This window comes from Choloepus didactylus, chromosome 4 (genome assembly GCF_015220235.1).
Source record: "Choloepus didactylus isolate mChoDid1 chromosome 4, mChoDid1.pri, whole genome shotgun sequence".
NCBI classification, from domain to species: domain Eukaryota; kingdom Metazoa; phylum Chordata; class Mammalia; order Pilosa; family Megalonychidae; genus Choloepus; species Choloepus didactylus.
The window spans coordinates 40,635,711-40,650,957 of NC_051310.1; the positions used below are offsets into that span (position 1 = coordinate 40,635,711).

The 15,247-nt window shown below is 41.6% G+C and overlaps 1 protein-coding gene across 6 annotated transcripts in view; it reads left to right on the plus strand.

Annotated features, from left to right (window-relative positions):
• Positions 1-15,247, plus strand: part of SLC8A3 (solute carrier family 8 member A3) — a 169,483-nt gene that overhangs the window by 84,196 nt on the left and 70,040 nt on the right. The gene's annotated exons all lie outside the window — the stretch shown is intronic.

Sequence of the window (15,247 nt, forward strand, 5' to 3'; positions counted from 1 at the left end):
CTGAAAAACTTCCATAAGAATTTATAATGTATGACTGCTGGCAACATATTATCCATCTTTGTTTATCTTAAAATATCTCTATTTTGACTTTATTTTTTTTATCTTCATTTTATTGAGATATATTCACATACCACGCAGTCTTACAAAACAAATCGTACTTTCGATTGTTTACAGTACCATTACATAGTTGTACATTCATCACCTAAATCAATCCCTGACACCTTCATTAGCACACACACAAAAATAACAAGAATAATAATTAGAGTGAAAAAGAGCAATTGAAGTAAAAAAGAACACTGGGTACCTTTGTCTGTTTGTTTCCTTCCCCTATTTTTCTACTCATCCATCCATAAACTAGACAAAGTGGAGTGTGGTCCTTATGGCTTTCCCAATCCCATTGTCACCCCTCATAAGCTACATTTTTATACAACTGTCTTCAAGATTCATGGGTTCTGGGTTGTAGTTTGATAGTTTCAGGTATCCACCACCAGCTACCCCAATTCATTAGAACCTAAAAAGGGTTGTCTATATTGTGCGTAAGAATGCCCACCAGAGTGACCTCTCGGCTCCTTTTGGAATCTCTCTGCCACTGAAGCTTATTTCATTTCCTTTCACATCCCCCTTTTGGTCAAGAAGATGTTCTCCGTCCCACGATGCTGGGTCTACATTCCTCCCCGGGAGTCATATTCCACGTTGCCAGGGAGATTCACTCCCCTGGGTGTCTGATCCCACGTAGGGGGGAGGGCAGTGATTTCACCTTTCAAGTTGGCTTAGCCAGAGAGAGAGGGCCACATCTGAGCAACAAAGAGGCATTCGGGAGGAGGCTCTTAGGCACATTGACTTTATTTTTTTTTTTTTTTTTTTTCAAAACAAATTGTACTTTCGATTGTTTACAGTACCATTACATAGTTGTACATTCATCACCTAAATCAATCCCTGACACCTTCATTAGCACACACACAAAAATAACAAGAATAATAATTAGAGTGAAAAAGAGCAATTGAAGTAAAAAAGAACACTGGGTACCTTTGTCTGTTTGTTTCCTTCCCCTACTTTTCTACACATCCATCCATAAACTAGACAAAGTGGTGTTTGGTCCTTATGGCTTTCCCAATCCCATTGTCACCCCTCATAAGCTACATTTTTATACAACTGTCTTCGAGATTCATGGGTTCTGGGTTGTAGTTTGATAGTTTCAGGTATCCACCACCAGCTACCCCAATTCTTTAGAACCTAAAAAGGGTTGTCTAAAGTGTGCATAAGAGTGCCCACCAGAGTGACCTCTCGGCTCCTTTTGGAATCTCTCTGCCACTGAAGCTTATTTCATTTCCTTTCACATCCCCCTTTTGGTCAAGAAGATGTTCTCCGTCCCACGGTGCCAGGTCTACATTCCTCCCTGGGAGTCATATTCCACGTTGCCAGGGAGATTCACTTCCCTGGGTGTCTGATCCCACGTAGGGGGGAGGGCAGTGATTTCACCTTTCAAGTTGGCTTAGCCAGAGAGAGAGGGCCACATCTGAGCAACAAAGAGGCATTCAGGAGGAGACTCTTAGGCACAAATACAGGGAGGCCTAGCCTCTCCTTTGCAGCAACCGTCTTCCCAAGGGTAAAACTTATGGTAGAGGGCTCAACCCATCAAACCACCAGTCCCCTATGTCTGTGGTCATGTTAGCAACCATGGAGGTGGGGTAGGCGAATACCCCTGCATTCTCCACAGGCTCCTCAAGGGGGCACTACATCTTTTTTTTTTTTTTTTTTTCCCTTGTTTGTCTTTTTTCTTTTTTTTTTTTTTTTTAACTTTCCCTTCTTTTTTCAAATCACCTGTATGAAAAAAAAAGTTAAAAAGAAAACAAACATACAATAAAAGAGCATTTCAAAGAGACCATAGCAAGGGAGTAAGAAAAAGACAACTAACCTAAGATAACTGCTTAACTTCCAACATGTTCCTACTTTACCCCAAGAAAGTTACATAATATAGCAACATTTCAGTGAACTTGTTCCTACTACAACCATCAGAAATTAACAGACCATAGTCATTTCTGGGCATCCCCAGAACGTTAAATAGCTTATCTGTTCTTCCTGGATTATTGTTCCCCCTTCCTTAATTGCTCTCTACTGCTAGTTCCCCTACATTCTACATTATAAACCATTTGTTTTACATTTTTCAAAGCTCACATTAGTGGTAGCATATAATATTTCTCTTTTTGTGCCTGGCTTATTTCGCTCAGCATTATGTCTTCAAGGTTCATCCATGTTGTCATATGTTTCACCAGATCGTTCCTTCTTACTGCCGCGTAGTATTCCATCGTGTGTATATACCACATTTTATTTATCCACTCATCTGTTGAAGGACATTTGGGTTGTTTCCATCTCTTGGCAATTGTGAATAATGCTGCTATGAACATTGGCGTGCAGATATCTGTTCGTGTCACTGCTTTCCGATCTTCCGGGTATATACCGAGGAGTGCAATCGCTGGATCGAATGGTAGCTCTATATCTAGTTTTCTAAGGAACTGCCAGACTGACTTCCAGAGTGGCTGAACCATTATACAGTCCCACCAACAATGAATAAGAGTTCCAATTTCTCCACATCCCCTCCAGCATTTGTAGTTTCCTGTTTGTTTAATGGCAGCCATTCTAACCGGTGTTAGATGGTATCTCATTGTGGTCTTAATTTGCATCTCTCTAATAGCTAGTGAAGCTGAACATTTTTTCATGTGTTTCTTGGTCATTTGTATTTCCTCTTCAGAGAACTGTCTTTTCATATCTTTTGCCCATTTTATAATTGGGCTGTCTGTACTATTGTCATTGAGTTGTAGGATTTCTTTGTATATGCAAGATATCAGTCTTTTGTCAGATACATGGTTTCCAAAAATTTTTTCCCATTGAGTTGGCTGCCTCTTTACCTTTTTGAGAAATTCCTTTGAGGTGCAGAAACTTCTAAGCTTGAGGAGTTCCCATTTATCTATTTTCTCTTTTGTTGCTTGTGCTTTGGGTGTAAAGTCTAGGAAGTGGCCTCCTAATACAAGGTCTTGAAGATGTTTTCCTACATTATCTTCTAGGAGTTTTATGGTACTTTCTTTTATATTGAGATCTTTGGTCCATTTTGAGTTAATTTTTGTGTAGGGGGTGAGGTAGGGGTCCTCTTTCATTCTTTTGGATATGGATATCCAACTCTCCCAGCCCCATTTGTTGAAAAGACCATTATGGCTCAGTTCGGTGACTTTGGGGGCCTTATCAAAGATCAGTCGGCCATAGATCTGAGGGTCTATCTCTGAATTCTCAATTCGATTCCATTGATCTATATGTCTATCTTTGTGCCAGTACCATGCTGTCTTGGCAACTGTGGCTTTATAATAAGCTTCAAAGTCAGGGAGTGTAAGTCCTCCCACTTCATTTTTCTTTTTTAGAGTGTCTTTAGCAATTCGAGGCATCTTCCCTTTCCAAATAAATTTGATAACTAGCTTTTCCAAGTCTGCAAAGTAGGTTGTTGGAATTTTGATTGGGATTGCATTGAATCTGTAGATGAGTTTGGGTAGAATTGACATCTTAATGACATTTAGCCTTCCTATCCATGAACATGGAATATTTTTCCATCTTTTAAGGTCCCCTTCTATTTCTTTTAGTAGAGTTATGTAGTTTTCTTTGTATAGGTCTTTTACATCTTTGGTTAAGTTGATTCCTAGGTACTTGATTTTTTTAGTTGCTATTGAAAATGGTATCTTTTTCTTGAGTGTCTCTTCAGTTTGTTCATTTCTAGCATATAGAAACATTACTGACTTATGTGCATTAATCTTGTATCCCGCTACTTTGCTAAATTTGTTTATTAGCTCTAGTAGGTGTATCGTTGATTTCTCAGGGTTTTCTAGATATAAGATCATATCATCTGCAAACAATGACAGTTTTACTTCTTCTTTTCGAATTTGGATGCCTTTTATTTCTTTGTCTTGCCGGATTGCCCTGGCTAGCACTTCCAGCACAATGTTGAATAACAGTGGTGACAGCGGGCATCCTTGTCTTGTTCCTGATCTTAGAGGGAAGGCTTTCAGTCTCTCACCATTGAGTACTATGCTGGCTGTGGGTTTTTCATATATGCTCTTTATCATGTTGAGGAAGTTTCCTTCAATTCCTACCTTTTGAAGTGTTTTTATCAAAAAGGGATGTTGGATTTTGTCAAATGCTTTTTCAGCATCTATTGAGATGATCAATTGATTTTTCCCTTTCGAGTTTTTAATGTGTTGTAATACATTGATTGTTTTTCTGATGTTGAACCATCCTTGCATGCCTGGAATGAACCCCACTTGGTCATGGTGTATGATTTTTTTAATGTGTCTTTGGATTCGATTTGCAAGTATTTTGTTGAGGATTTTTGCATCTATATTCATTAGGGAGATTGGCCGGTAGTTTTCCTTTTTGTAGCATCTTTGCCTGGTTTTGGTATTAGATTGATGTTAGCTTCATAAAATGAGTTAGGTAGTGTTCCATTTTTTTCAATGTTTTGAAAGAGTTTGAGTAAGATTGGTGTCAGTTCTTTCTGGAAAGTTTGGTAGAATTCCCCTGTGAAGCCATCTGGCCCTGGGCATTTATTTGTGGGAAGATTTTTGATGACTGATTGGATCTCTTTGCTTGTGATGGGTTGGTTGAGGTCTTCTATTTCTTCTCTGGTCAGTCTAGGTTGTTCATATGTTTCCAGGAAATTGTCCATTTCTTCTACATTATCCAGTTTGTTGCCATACAGTTGTTCATAATATCCTCTTATAATTTTTTTAATTTCTTCAGGATCTGCAGTTATGTCACCTTTTTCATTCATTATTTTGTTTATATGGGTCTTCTCTCTTTTTGATTTTGTCAGTCTAGCTAGGGGCTTGTCAATCTTGTTGATCTTCTCAAAGAACCAACTTTTGGTGATATTTATCCTCTCTATTGTTTTTTTGTTCTCTATGTCATTTATTTCTGCTTTAATCCTTGTTATTTCTTTTCTTCTACTTGGTTTAGGATTGGTTTGCTGTTCATTTTCTAGCTTCTTCAGTTGATCCATTAGTTCTTTGATTTTGGCTCTTTCTTCCTTTTTAATATATGCGTTTAGTGCTATAAATTTCCCCCTTAGCACTGCTTTTGCTGCATCCCATAGGTTTTGGTATGTTGTGTTCTCATTTTCATTCGTCTCTATATATTTAGCAATTTCTCTTGCTATTTCTTCTTTAACCCACTGATTGTTTAGGAGTGTGTTGTTTAACCTCCAGGTATTTGTGAATTTTCTAAGTCTCTGATGGTTATTGACTTCTAATTGTATTCCATTGTGGTCAGAGAATGTGCTTTGAATAATTTCAATCTTTTTAAATTTATTGAGGCTTGTTTTATGTCCCAGCATATGATCTATTCTGGAGAAAGTTCCGTGAGCACTAGAAAAGTATGTGTATCCTGGTGATTTGGGATGTAATGTCCTGTAGATGTCTGTTAAATCTAATTCATTTATCAGATTGTTTAGGTTTTCAATTTCCTTATTGGTCTTCTGTCTGGTTGATCTATCTATAGGAGAGAGTGATGTGTTGAAGTCTCCCACAATTATTGTGGAAACATCAATTGCTTCCTTTAGTTTTGCCAATGTTTCTCTCATGTATTTTGTGGCACCTTGATTGGGTGCATAGACATTTACGATTGTTATTTCTTCTTGCTGAATTGCCCCTTTTATTAGTATGTAGTGGCCTTCTTTGTCTCTCAAAACATCCCTGCATTTGAAGTCTATTTTATCTGAGATTAATATTGCTACACCTGCTTTCTTTTGGCTGTAGCTTGCATGAAATATTTTTTTCCAACCTTTCACTTTCAATTTCTTTGTGTCCCTGTGTCTAAGATGAGTCTCTTGTATGCAACATATTGATGGTTCATTTTTTTTGATCCATTCTGCGAATCTATATCTTTTAATTGGGGAGTTTAATCCATTTACATTCAACGTTAAAACCGTGAAGGCATTTCTTGAATCGGCCATCTTATCCTTTGGATTATGTTTGCCATATTTTTCCCTCTCTCTATTAATAACCTTTATTGTACCCATACCGAATCTCTTTAGTACTGAACCTTTCTCCAAGTCTCTCTGTCCTGTCTTTGTTTCTCTGTCTGTAGGGCTCCCTTTAGTATCTCCAGTAGGGCAGGTCTCTTGTTAGCAAATTCTCTCAGCATTTCTTTGTCTGTGAAAAATTTAAGCTCTCCCTCAAATTTGAAGGAGAGCTTTGCTGGATAAAGTATTCTTGGCTGGAAATTCCTCTCTCTCAGAATTTTAAATATATCGTGCCATTGCCTTCTCGCCTCCATGGTGGCTGCTGAGTAGTCACTACTTAGTCTTATGCTGTTTCCTTTGTATGTGGTGAATTGCTTTTCTCTTGCTGCTTTCAGAACTTGCTCCTTCTCTTCTATGTTTGACAGTGTGATCAGTATATGTCTCGGAGTGGGTTTTTTTGGATTTATTCTATTTGGAGTTCGCTGAGCATTTATGATTTGTGTATTTATGTTGTTTAGAAGATTTGGGAAGTTTTCCCCAACAATTTCTTTGAATACTCTTCCTAGACCTTTACCCTTTTCTTCCCCTTCTGGGACACCAATGAGTCTTATATTCGGACGCTTCATATTATCTATCATATCCCTGAGGTCCATTTCGAGTTTTTCAATTTTTTTCCCCATTCTTTCTTTTATGCTTTCATTTTCCATTCTGTCATCTTCCAGGTCACTGATTCGTTGTTCAACTTCCTCTAGTCTTGTACTATGAGTGTCCAGAATCTTTTTAATTTGGTCAACAGTTTCTTTAATTTCCATAAGATCATCCATTTTTTTATTTACTCTTGCAATGTCTTCTTTATGCTCTTCTAGGGTCTTCTTGATTTCCTTCATATCCCGTACTAGGGTCTCATTGTTCATCTTTAGTTCTTTGAGTAGCTGCTCTAGGTGTGTCTCTTCTGGTCTTTTGATTTGGGTGCTTGGGCTTGGGTTATCCATATCGTCTGGTTTTTTCATATGCTTTATAATTTTCTGTTTTTTTTGGCCTCGTGGCATTTGCTGTCCTTGATAGGGTTCTTTTAGGGTTTGTAGACCAGTTGAAGTCCTTATCTCTAATTTATCAGATCTACAGCTTCGTGGAGTACACTTTCTCTAACTAACCAGCAGGTGGCGTCCACGAGCCACCTGTTCTCCACAAGCCAGATCTCCCCTGCTTAGCCTTTTTGGTGAGTGGGGGAGTGAGTCTTGTGGGGCCCAATTGGTGTCCCAAGCTTGCGTGTGTAGTTGGTGTTGCCTGCCCTGTATGTGGGGCGTGTTTCTGGGCAGTCGGGGAGGGGGGGTGGCCCTAACAATCAAATCTCCCTGATGATCCTAGAGTTTTAAAGCTACTGCAATAGTCTAATCCTTCAGTTCAGTCCTGCCACGGTTTGTCTCTGCCACTGACCCACAAGTCTTTGGTATTGGCGTATGGCTCCTGAGACTTGCAAGTGGGCCCCTCTTCCAGGCTGTGCACCCCGGGTCCTCTGTTGAGGGATGACTGTGCTATGTCACAGGTGAGTGCCGTCCCCCCAGGGCAGTTCTGGGCTGCTGGGCTGTGTTGGGAGGCTCCCAGTCTGCTCAAATGATGGCTGAATGGGGCTCTGTTAATTCACACTGCTCCCCCTTCCCAGCTCTGGGACATTCAGCTGAGGTTGCAGGGAAGGCTAATGTCCACGCCCAGTTTTGTGGTGTGTGCCTGTTATTTGAAGCACTTCCGTCACACTGGGTTGTCTGGGGCAGCTCTGGGCTATGGGGCTGGCGATGGGCAGGAGTGTTTCCTGTCCACCAGGATGGTGGCTGTGAGCGGACACCCCCCTTTTCTTGGGAAGTTGTGTTGTTTAGTGAATTTTCTCAGCCACTGGATTATTGCCTTTTGTCTCAGAGCTCTCTTATTTCTGCTCTTGACTTGACGTGCCCAAATTTCAATTCTTTGAAGCTTTCTGTATTGAGCTTCTTAGAGTAATTGTTTTAGAAAAAGCAAAAAGGATTTAAAAAAAAAAAAAAAAAAAACGGCCCTCCTCAGAGATCTAATGGGTTATTGAAATGCTAATAGACAAAGCAACCAGGGCCATTAAGGAAAGGTGCCCTGGGCAGAGAGATCAGCCTTGCTTCGGGATTTGCATATGCGCCTCAAGGCCTGATCTCCGCCCTTCCCCTTTCTGTGTTCACCAGAACTCCAAAAATCCTCTGCTATTACTTTGGAGCTTCTCGTGTTGTTTTCCTTCTATGCCCGTCTCCTCTCTGCTGGGCTGGCTGCTCTCAGAGTCTCTGGTGTCTGGCCTCAGTCTATCTATGGTTGGAGTTTGAATCAGTAGAATGAGTTTCCGATGAGAGCAGCCACTGCAATTCTCCCTTCTCCTTCCTGGAGCTGACAGCCCCTCCTCCCCCGGGACTGAGCCTGGCAGGGAGGGGCGCGGGTCCCCTGGCCGCAAAAACTTACAGATTTCGCTGATCTCAGCAGTTCCACGTTTTCATGAGTGTTGTATGAAGTATGCACAAAGATTGCTCTGTGGTGTCCAGTCCACGCAGTTCCTGGCTTTTTACCTACTTTCCTGGAGGAGTAACTAAACATACAGCTCACCAGTCTGCCATCTTCAGCCCTGTTCATTGACTTTATTTTTGAAATATATTTTCACTGGACATAGAGTTCTAGATTGTTCTTTTCTTTATCTTGAGTTCCATTTTCTCCTGACCTCCATTGTTTATACAAAGAAGTCAGCCATAATTTGTTGTTTACTGTATGAAGTATGTCACTTTGACTGGTTTTAAGATTTTTTCTTTATCTGTAGTTAGCAACATTTGAATATGATGTTCCTAAGTGCTGTTGTTGCTTTTTATACTCATCTTTCTTGGTGTTCCCTGAGCTTCTTGGGTCTGTAAGTTAACTTTTTCAGAAAGTCTGAGAAATTTTAAACCATTATTTTTTTTTCTTTTCCATTCTCTCTCTTCTCTTTCTGGGACTCCAATTACACATAGGTTATACTGCTTGATGTACAGGTCACTGACGCTCCATTCTTTTTTTTTTTTTTCAATTTTTTTCTCTTTGCTCTTCATCTCAATTTCTCTGATCTATCTTAAATGTGTATCTTTGCCTATGCTATCTTGAATCTCTTGTTAATCCCTTCCAGATCAAGAATTTCCATTAAGTTCTTTTTTTATGGTTTTTATTTCTCTGCTAAGATACTCCATCTGTTTATTTTTTTATGATCACATTTTCCTTTAAGTTCTTTAATATATTTTTATCAGCTGCTTTAAACTCTTTGTCAGCTAATTCCAACATCTGGGTCATCCTGGCATCATTTTCTTTTGAGTGATTTTCTCTTGTCCATTGGCCACATTTTCCTGTTTCTTCACATATATAGTAATTGTTTATTGTATGTTAGACATTGAAATTAAATATTGTAAAGAGTCTCAATATTATGTCATCTTCCTATAAAGGGTATTGCACTGTTTTCCTGGCAGGTAAATTATTATGTTTCTTTTTTCCTGTCAAACTTGGTCTAATTTTTGTTCGGGTCAGTCTATTTGAGTTTTAAACATAGTTCTAGGGCATTGCCCTTGCTCTGTGGTGTAGTTCTTACCTCTGCTGAGCTTACTCCTATTGACTGAGATGCTCAGTGAAGTCTCACCACTCTTGGTAGGCTGGAACTGCAATGTTGTCGCAATGCTGCCCATCATTGACTGTCTTCTGTTTTCATCATTCAGCAATCAGGCTTGCAGAAGGAGGTCTCGGCAGGGACTTACAGAATATTGCCTGCACTTGTCCATAGCCCAAGACCTGCAGGGGTGCTCCAGGGAGACTTCTGGCCCCTCCCCACTTACATAGCTTCTTCTTCTCCAGTACCCTACCCTGAAAATTTCAGCCTACTCAGCAACCCAGAACTCTGATCTTTGCCTTCTCAGCTCAGCTAAACTGCCACTCCAGTTGGACTCCAATTTCTTCCTCCACAGCAGGATAGTATCTCCAGGAATAAATGCTGGGTCTGGGTAATTGTGGAATGATTTTGGCACATACTTCCTTTCTCTCAAGATTCAATGTTCTGCATTGCTTGTTGTGCAATATCTGAAAATAGTTTCCTCAAATATTTTTTTCCAGTTTTATAGTTGTTCTCAATGAAACGTTAATTTTTGTACCACTTACTTACTCTGCCATGGCCAGAATAGAAGCTCAACACTGATCTATTCTAAAAATACAAACTGGATTTCGTCATTTCCTGCCTCACCCTTTGGTAGCTTTCCATTGCTCTTAGGATAAGGGAGGTCATGATCTATAACATGAGTCTTCAAGGCCCTACATGGCATGCATTCTCCCTATTTCTCTATTTTCTTATTGCACCACCTTTTTTCTCACACACTACACTCTAGTCATTATCGGTCTTCTCTCTTTCTTGAACACCACCCAGGTGTTCTCACATGTTGTTCTTTCTACTTTCAAAATGCTTCACCCTTTTTTTTCCTACTTCACTCATCCTCTGATTTTGACTAAAATGTCATTTTCGAGGATGGCCATCCCTGACTCAGCCAATCTTGGTTACAGGCTATTGCTATCATTATAGGTTATTGCATCATCCTGTATTTTCCCTTCAAAACACTTACTAAAATTGTATTTTTGTGGTTATTTGTTTGATGTCTGTCTGACCTTCTAGAATACACAATTCAGGGGACCAGAGATTACGTCTCTTTTATTGGCACCACATCCCGAGTATTAAATAGTGCCTGGTACCTGCTAGGTACTTAATATCTACTTGTTGAATATATGAATCTACCTCTGACTTTTAGATCATCTAGTCATTTTATCATTGATAATAGACATCATACCTTACATTTGTATAGTCCTTTTTACTTTCCAAAGATAGATTTCCCACATTGCTGCTCTGCGCCTCACAATACCCTGTAAGGACGATGTGTGAATATTATCAGATAAAGATTTTGAGACAAAGAAGAGCCAGATGATTTGCCAAAAACTCACACTACCAGAGACAGATACATGGCTAAAATGGTCTCCTGGCATCTAATCAGGAGTTCTTTCCAGAAGACCCCTTGGTCTCCTATTCTCTTGGGTTCTTTCTACCCTCTTTTTATGGGGCAAAATGTATTCAAAGTATTGTCCTCTTTTTGAAACAAGATTTCAGTTTTCCAGATGGGAATCACTGACTTTTTAGACCCTTAAAAATATCATTGAATGCGGTCGCGGTTACTGCTTCTAGGGGGAGGGGCGGCCGGTAGCCGAGCCCTCAGCTCTCGGGGCTGCTTAAAGGGTACCGGCGGCGGGTGCTCTTTCCCGGAGGCGAGGGCGAGGCGGAGGACGTGGCCGGGTCCTCGGCGGGAGGCGTGCAAGGTGTGGAGGGCGGCGATAAGGACAAGACACTCTTCATCCAGTAGGAGTATGCGCCAAAGAGAGATTTATTCAGGGGTGATCACAGGTTATATAGGCTGGTAAGAAGGGTAGGGCTGGAAAAGAGGTGAAGTAGCCTTAAATGGCAATACTGAAGGGAGAGGGGCTAGGATTGGTTCTGAGAGGACGCAGGAGCCGTTGCAGCGGGCGGGAGTTGTTCTGGCCACGGTGCATGCGCGCTGGCAGTGGCAGGAGTGGCCTTGGCACAAGGGAGTATGTGGGTAAGATAAGGAAGTGGGGAAAGGGCAGTTGAGAGAAAGGCGGTTTCCTCCGGCAAGCCTCCCCTGCCAGTGGCATTTTGGGTGAGGAAAAGGGAGCTGCCTTGACCTCGCTCCCCAGGCTCGGGGGGGCTGCAGAGGGCACTCACGCCCGTACCTACTACCCTCCCCAGGGGGTGATCAGGTCCCCTGGCCCAGGCCTGGCAAGCCGAGGTACAAGCTCAGTCACCCGCAATTGAACATGGAAGAAACTGATGGGTGGGTTTAAAATCATTTTGCTCCTGTTAATTTCCACACTGAGCAGTTTCCTCATTTCCATTCTTGACTTGTGGGACTTTTTTACATTCTGTTACACTTTAAAGTTGTTTGGACCCTTTTGTTGCAAAAATACATCACAAACACTAATACTTCTTTTTTTTTAAGCTAATAAGACTGTGCCAAAAATCAACCCTCAATTCAGAATGACCCTTCAGTCATTTGTGTGCTGTCCCTTAGTAGAAGTGAATGTGCTGAGCTGTACACCCTCCAGCCAACTCATTTCTGTTATTAGCTTGGATAGTCATAGAACAACTGGCAGAGGCTGAGAGCACCATCTGAAATTTTGACCACACAAGCTGAGTGGCTGTTCCATGTTTAACCTCTACTTCATCAGCACTACCTTCTTACCACTGCTTTGGCTCAACAGCTCATTTATTCTGAAGGATGCTAGAATGCAATGGTAGTGCATCTTTGGGGCTTTTGAACTAGCTTATTTATCTTGTTCAGTCACTTATAAAAGGTGAAGATGAAAAGGTAGGTCACAGAAGTTTTGTTACATTAAAGATTGATTTCTGACTGCCTTGTCTTTGCCACTTTTTGTTGTTGCAGAGTTCTGAAGACTATCAGTAAGTCAGCATAGGGATTTTAATGTGATAATGTTTGGCTTTCGTAGGTCTTGTGCATGATACAGACTTAGAGTACAGTGCTGTGAAGCAGTGATTTGGATGAACAGCTATTCTGTCTTTAGGTGCTCATCCTCAGAGCTGATATTAAACTCCTTGTGGCCTAGGATCCCTGCACACACTGACTGCACTGTGGCCTTAGACCTCTGGGAGTTTTAGGTCCTGAACCAATCATAAGGATGCGTATCCAATACCTAGTTGAACCAAGGAGTAGAATATTTGCAATTGGGGTCATTTGCCAAAAAAACTCCAGGTCATTTGCATGCTATACCTCAAACTTATTTTCCCATCCTCCTCAATGGTAGTGCTAACTATTATTATAGAGTTTTTATGCGCCCAAAACTATGCAAAATTGTTAACCTTCATTCTCTATGAAATAGGTACTATTAACCCACTTTTATGACTGGGAAAACTGAACTCAAAGAGATAAAATAAATTCCCCAGTCATTGAGCTAAGCCATGGAAGAGCTGGCATTTGAACCTGTATCTTTTGTTTGATTGCGTAATCTGCTGTTAACCAAGGGTCAGCAAACTGTTTCCTGTAAAGGACAGGTAGTAAACAGCTTAGTCTTTGTGAGCAACATATGGTCCTATCATGTATTCTTATTTCTTTCTTTTACAACCTTTATAAATATAAAAACCATTTTTTGCTCACAGGACATACAGAAACAGATCATGGGTCAAATCTGGCCCAGATTTGGCCTGTGGGTCCTAGTTTGCTCACCCCTGCTTTGACCAGTACACACCGTGTTTCTCAGGATGTGAAAACCGAGTGTGTTTCCAATGGGGAAAGTAGCAAAAAAATGGCAAGGTCCTGGGAGAGGCAGCAAGATTGCAATAGGTGCCGGTCCTCCTCTGGTGAGATGAACCCAGAGGTGATTTAACCACCCAGCAGCTGGCAGTGGAGGAATTCACCTTTCCTTTTGTGATCCTTTTGGGAACCTCATGCCTCCAGCAGCCCAGAGAACCGTGGGGCTGGAGGGAAATGCCTCCTTGCAGGAGAATGAAACTTTTTATTTGCCTGACCTTCCTCAACCTTTCTCCTCTGCACTGCCTTGATTATAATCAAAGCACTACCAGGAACCCTATGGTCAGCAGTTTTTTATTTTTGTATTAAAAAAAATTTTTTTGGCAGTTGCCAAGTGTTGGGCTGTTTAAGGGACTCCAGTGATAAATATTTGTCTCCAGCCTGGAGGAGGCTGTGGTTCCCTTTGGTGAGCTTGCACAGTATGGCTCTTGGAATGCTGTTGACCAGGACAGCTGACCATCTGCAGGGGTGCAGTCCCCAGCTGTGGACTGAACCCCTTCCAGAAAAGGCTGCTGAACCAAGAGGTCTCCTGTGATTTGCCACTGCCCCATTTTACCAACACCTGCTTCTCCTCCCCACATGCTTCCTTGCCCTCTCCCCTTCCCTGGCTCAGACACATTCTTCTGCCTGGCAAAAGGAATCTTGTTTCCATGGAAGCCTCATTAAATCTGCATCTTGCTCAGTTTGGGTTTGATCACGGCTGCCAGAAGTATTTTTAGCCCATGCCATTGCATAATGAGATAGGGATTGCAGGGTGGGGGGCGGGGGAGTGTGGACAGAGAGAAAGATAAAATATAAGGAGATAGGAAGGGGAAATTCACAAAAAGGTGGTAAGGTTGGAGCGCTCTTCTTGGGTGGCTGGGGCTGCTCCCTGGCTAACTCAATCCCATTGGAAGCACCTGGACACTTGCCATGACAACTGCCCCTGTCACATGTCAGAGGAGCCTCTGATCTCCCTTTCCATGGGCTCGGTCAGCCCCGGCCAGGGTATCAGCTAAGCCGGGGAGTGTGACTGATGATGCTGCTTTTGGGTTTCCCCCTTGCAGGCCCGAGGGGGCAGGGAAGGCTTAGTGGCAGAATGAAGGGCTGTTAGGAAATGGCAGGTACTTGGCTGGTACTCTTGGGATCTGCAGTGTGTCATGATGGCAGAGTGAAAGCAGAGGAGAGCATGTAATCTCAACACATTGGACAAGGATTTGGGATTCAGAGAGGGCACACAGTGTAATGAGTACTGAAACCTGATATCAAGTCCATCTTTTGGCTGCTTAGGTTCTTAGAACTTTCACTTCTGCCCTTCAGCCAGACTATGCCCTCATCCTGCCCCTGCACTTTAGAGAACTCTTGATAGTTGGGTTGGTTGTTTGCATTGGAGGCGTTGGGGTGTGTGCGTGCGCGCACGCGTGTGTGTGTGTGTGTGTCCATGTATAACAACACATAAAGAAATAAAAAAAAAAAAAACAAGGCAGAGATAATAGGTAATGTTTATGGAGCCCCCACCAAGGCCACACAGTGTTTTAAGCATTCTAATATATGTCAACTCATTTTTCCTTTCCATATGTCTATAGACTACTACTATCTCCATTCTACAAACAAGGAAACTTGAGGCACAGAGAAGTTGAGAAACTTACTCAAGGTCACCAGCTAATTAGTGGCAGAGCCAGCTTTTGTACCCAAGCAACCTGATTTGAGAATCTGCAGTTCTAGATCACTAATTTATCATAGTCTGTCATGCATTTTAAACAACTTTCTGTGCACAGAACTTTCTGTGCACAGAACCGTTTATAGTAACTTTGTATTGATGAGCTGAAAGTAGTCTGCAGACTTGCCGCTCGGATTTTCATTCATCTTCAAAGGC